Raw genomic sequence first — 6,187 nt, forward strand, 5'->3', positions numbered from 1 at the left:
CCAGCTTTAGAAATACATGGGTATGCTCCCCCAAATTTTTTGCACAAATATCCTAATGTCTGTACACACACTGAGATTATTGGATGCATGATCGTCCATTTTTTTTTGCATGCTAATCTCATATCAAAAATGACGTCTACTTGAATCTTGATTGACCCCAGGGTGGATGACGTGCCCTAGGGGATGATGGTTAATGCCCTTCAGGTTGATTTTGCTGTTGCTGCTTATCATCTGGGCCCCTGCGTGGGTACCGTGCCTCAGCCCCGGTTCACACTTGTGCGTGTGCGGGGTCCGCATGTAATGTCGGAGCGCACTGCTCCGACATTACATGCGATCGGCTGTGCGGTGCGAGTTTAGCCATACAGTTTGTATGGCTAAATTCGCACCGCAGCCGCTCCAAACACGCACAGGGACCCTTTTTTCTAGCCGCATCAGGATCGGATCGCACAGCGGTTCACACTTGTGCGATCCGATCCTGTGCGAACTGCACGATCGCACTGCGATATGCGATCAAACTGGGGGTGTCGTTAAGATTACATTGACACCCCCAGAGGATCGCATATGGCAGTGTGAACTGCCGGGGGTGCGTGTGCGATGCGGGAACAGGCTGCGAGTTCGCAGCCTTCCCGCATCGCATCAGTGTGAACCGGACCTTATAGTCTGTACTATTGAGTAGTTCGGTTCAGTGTGAACCTTGGCACCAAAGTTTTTTTTGTTGTTGTTGGTTTTCTTTCTTTGTTTTTGTTTGAAATTCAATAAAAAAGATTTAAAAAAACAAAAAAAAAAACAAAAAACAAAAAAACAAAATGACGTCTACTGAAGTTACGAAAATTCTTGTACAACAGAATAAAAATTCGGAAGTGATGTAATGTGTTGTAGACCTGGTGGACTGGTAACGTGCTCCCTATATCTGTGTATTGGTATTGCATTTTCAAACAACAACCATACTTATTAAATGAAAATTGTATGATCTGGTATTGTACGAGAAAAATTTTTCGCGCACGCTGATAATATCGGATGAACTGTCATGATCGGGTCTCAGAAGCTATGTACTAATGATCAGATTATCGTACGTTTGCTTCAAAAATAGAATTTTTCATACAATTTTCTTTTTCTCAATATGTATTGCATTTTCAAACAACAACCGTACTTATTAAATGAAAATTGTACGATCTGGTATTGTACGAGAAACTTTTTTGCGCATGCTGATATTATCGGATGAACTGTCATGATCAGGTTCTCAGAAGCTGTGTACTAATGATCAGATTATCGTATGATCGCTTCAAAAATAGGATTTTTCATACAATTTTCTTTTTCTCAATATGTATTGCATTTTCAAACAACAACTGTACTTATTAAAGGAAAATTGTACGATCTGGTATTGTACGAGAAAAATGTTCGCGCATGCTGATAATATCGGATGAACTGTCATGATCGGGTTTCAGAAGCTGTGTACTAATGATCAGATTATCGTACAATCGCTTCAAAAATAGGATTTTTCATACAATTTTCTTTTTCTCAATATGTATTGCATTTTCAAACAACAACTGTACTTATTAAAGGAAAATTGTACGATCTGGTATTGTACGAGAAAAATGTTCGCGCATGCTGATAATATCGGATTAACTGTCATGATCGGGTCTCAGAAGCTGTGTACTAATGATCAGATTATCGTACAATCGCTTCAAAAATAGGATTTTTCATACAATTTTCTTTTTCTCAATACTTTATTTTTAAATGAAGCACAGGGAAAATACAGAAACCATGACATACATGTCCAGAAATCATACGTATGCAAATGAGACTCAGTACTAGGGAGATACTGGCTTGTCTGGCAGGCAGATACACATGTATAAATGTAACCCAGACAATAAGGAGTCTCTATGCCCCCCATGGTATTCTATTGGTGAAAACCGTATTGTAGAATTTTCTATTCTTGTGTACGGGGCTTTAAAGCCCCATACACACAATCAGAATATCGTACAAAAAAATACAGCTTTTGAAGCGATTGTACGATAATCTGATCATTAGTACACAGCTTTCGTCCAAAATTTTCCGAAGGGACAAACACAAAATTTTTTCTCGTACAATACCAGATCATACGATTTTTGTTTAATCAGTACAGGTTTAGCGGGAAAATACAATATAAATTCACTACAACAGATTACATCACTTTCCAATTTTTTTTCTGTCGTAAGATTATTTTCGTACTTTAGTAATCTATTGGTTTTCGATATGGAGACTAGCAAGCAAAAAAAACAAAAAAAAAAAAGGACGTTCATTTGTCCGATAATGTCATCACATGTACTAGGCTTTATAGGCTCAACTTAACATGCTAACATGCAAGGATAAATCCTAGTACACACTATCAGATTATTGTACAAAAAATACCGCTTTCAAATCGATAGTACGATAATCTGATTGTTAGTACACAGCTTTCATCCGTAATTATCTGATGGGACAAACATGAGAAATTTTTTTTCACGATACTAGATCATACGATTTTTGTTTAATCAGTACAGTTTTCATCCAAAAATACAATACAAATACATTAAATTTCTTCTTAATTTTTTATTCTGTCGTACAAGAATTTTTGTTTTCAATAAGGAGACTGGCAAGCAAAAAAAAAATAAAAAAATGGACGATCATTTGTGTGATAATCTCATCGTGTGTACTAGGAATTAGGATGCTTCTGTTCAAGAAAGTTATTTTCAGATGAGTCCAATGAGATTTGAAAGTAAAAGCAGAGTTCCACCCAAATGGGGAATCTCCACCTTTTAGCTTTCTTCGCCCCTCCAGTGCTACACTTGGCACCTTTCCGGGATTTGAGAGGTACCCACTCCCACTTCCTGATGACTTTGCTACGGCAAACTCAGCTGAAAGTTCGCCCCCCTCCCCTCCTTCCCCCGCCGCTGGGCCGTTCATAAAACACAGCATTTCAGTACCCGGATCCTTCTTCTATGCAGCCATGATGTTGTAATTGATGCAGTATGTGGTCTGGCATTGTCATGTTGGAAAATTCCCTGAAAGAGACGACGTCTGGATGGGAGCATATGTTGTTCTAGAACTTGGATATACCTTTCAGCATTGATGGTGCCTTTCCAGATGTGTAAGCTGCCCATGCCACACGCACTCATGAAACCCCAAACCATTAGAGATGCAGGCTTCTGAACTGAGCGCTGATAACATCTTGGGTTGTCCTTGTCCTCTTTAGTCCCGATGACATGGCGTCCCAGTTTTCCAAAAAGAACTTCACATTTTGATTCGTCTGACCACAGAACAGTTTTCTACTTTGCTACAGTCCATTTTAAATGAGCCTTGGCCCAGAGAAAACGCCTGCGCTTCTGGATCATGTTTAGATATGGCTTCTTTTGTGGCCTATAGAGTTTTAGCCGGCAACGGCGAATGGCACGGTGGATTGTATTCACCGACAATGTTTTCTGGAAGTATTCCTGAGCCCATGTTGTGATTTTCATTACAGTAGCATTCCTGTATGTTATGCATTGCCATCTCAGGGCCCGAAGATCATGGGCATCCAGTATGGTTTTCCGGCCTTGACCCTTATGCACAGAGATTGTTCCAGATTCCCTGAATCTTTGGATGATATTATGCACTGTAGATGATGATAACTCCAAACTCTTTGCAATTTTTCTCTGAGAAACTCCTTTCTGATATTGCTCCATTATTTTTCGCCGCAGCATTGGGGGAATTGGTGATCCTCTGCCCATCTTGACTTCTGAGAGACACTGCCACTCTGAGAGGCTCTTTTTATACCCAATCATGTTGCCAATTGACCTAATAAGTTGCAAATTGGTCCTCCAGATGTTCCCTATATGTACATTTAACTTTTCCGGCCTCTTATTGCTACCTGTCCCAACTTTTTTGGAATGTGTAGCTCTCATGAAATCCAAAACGAGCCAATATTTGGCATGACATTTCAAAATGTCTCACTTATAACATTTGATATGTTATCTATATTATATTGTGAATAATATATAGGTTTATGAGACATGTAAATTAGTCCATTCCTTTTCTACTCGCAATTTGTACAGTGTCCCAACTTTTGTGGAATTGGGTTTGTATATCTTTTGTACATTCACATCAGTCCTTGCCATCAAGGAGCTTACAGTCTAAGGTCCCTAACTCACATTCATATATACACATAAACACACATACAGATAAACAGCTATTCAGTCGAAGGGATTGCATGAGGACTCAAGGGCATACAATGCGATTAGAGGAAAAGCGTTTTAACCTCAGGCAACGTGGGGGGTTCTTTACTGTTAGGGCTACAAGATTGTGGAATTCTCTACCACAAGAGGTGGTTTCTGTGGGAAGTATGGTGGCTTTCAAAAGACTCTTAGACGTACATCTCAAGGATCAGAACATTCAGGGCTATGTGAGATGATTACGGCCACACACACCTACACAGGACTATTGTCTTTATTCAACCTCACCTACTATGTAACTATGTAACATACTAGGGTCAATTTAGACAGGAGCCAATTAGCCTACCAACATGTCTATGTAATGTGGGAGCAAACTGGAGTACACGGAGGAAACCCACACAGGCACAGGGAGAACATGCAAAATCCGTGCAGGCAGTGTCGTGGTTGGGATTCAAACTGACCACCCTAGTGCTGCTAGGCAGAAGCACTAATCATTTAGCTGCTGTGCTGCCCCAAAAAGTCATTATGTACTTGTATGCATTGCATACTAGTACATTATGACAGGCTTATCTAGAAACAAAGCCCTCCAGCGCAGCACTGTCACGGCTTCCTGGTGTTGCCATCTTCTTCTGGTCTCCCAGGCGCCAGCTATATGAGTGGCCAGGGGCGTAATGATGCACTGGAGCCCTCGACTCCGGGACAGAGCTCTTAAGGTCCGGTATGCTGTCCCCTCAGAGCGCATGCGCTGGTGACCTCACTGGCTGCATGCTGTGTGAATATCTCTTAAACAGTGCAAGATTAGGCGATATTCACTGTACCTACAGGTAAGTTTTATTATAGGCTTACCTGTAGGTACATGTTGGATAGTGGAGTTTAATTCCACTTTAAAGAGGAGCTTTAGTCTCCCACAAAAAAATCAAATGTCAGCAGCTACAAATACTGTAACTGCTAACTTTTAATAAAAGGACACTTACCTGTCCAGGGATCCCACGCTGTACTCACCTGAGCCAATTCTTCAATGGGCTTCAGGTCAAGACGCTGACATCCTAACCAAGGGAAAACAGCAGTAAAATCTTAGGGTTTCACACCCGGCTTCCCACTGCACATGCACGAGGCATGCTGCGCTTTGTGAATAGTCCCGCTGTCTTCTGGGACCTGTGATGTGTCCCAGAAGGCTGCAGAGGAAGGGGGGGGGGGGGGGCAAACTTCTGTTTGGATTGTCACAGTGATCCGACTGAAAGTGAGAGCAAGTACCTGTCAACAGGGCCGGGACAAGGGGTGGGCAGGAGGGAGGGCCATGTAAGGTGGGGGGCACTACAAGAAGATAGGGAGGGAGGCGATTTGTGTTAGGAGGAAATTGGGAGGTAATAATTTAAAATGCAAAGATAACCAATCTGTTGTATTCCTTATATGTATTTGAGATTGTTCATTCAAAAAGTAGTGTACATTTACAGATCCAATTTTTAACTCGCTCCTGATGAGTGGATGTAGAGCCACGAAACGCGTATAGCCTGCAAGATATGATGACATACCATTTGGAGATCAATTACATGTTGTTTATGCGATATAATGATTTTTTAACAAATGTATTTATTACTATTTAAATAATTTATATGAATTTATATACCCCATGTCTGGTTCTTGACTTGTGTATGCCCATTTTTATTTGTATTTATATTATTATGTAAACCACAAATTATTTATTAAACCACTTATTATTCTGTTATTCCATATTATCTTGATATCTAGTAAATGACTCACCTCATTTAAAGTCCCACAACTATTGTTCTTTTTTCTGCACAAAGATAAGAATCCTTGCTTTCCAAAAAGTAACCTTTGTTTTCAGCTGAATCCAATGAGACTTGAAAATGAAATTTACCATACTTACATCAATTTTCTTTTATTTAGGGGCTGAACAAAAGAAATCAAACAGATTCTTCCACCCAGGCTAAACAGTGTAGATGTATGAATCAGTAATGCTGGCTATTATATTCTGACAGCCGGCACCCGCAGCTGTC

This window comes from Pelophylax lessonae (genome assembly GCF_965119305.1).
Source record: "Pelophylax lessonae genome assembly, chromosome: 5".
Lineage (NCBI taxonomy): Eukaryota > Metazoa > Chordata > Amphibia > Anura > Ranidae > Pelophylax > Pelophylax lessonae.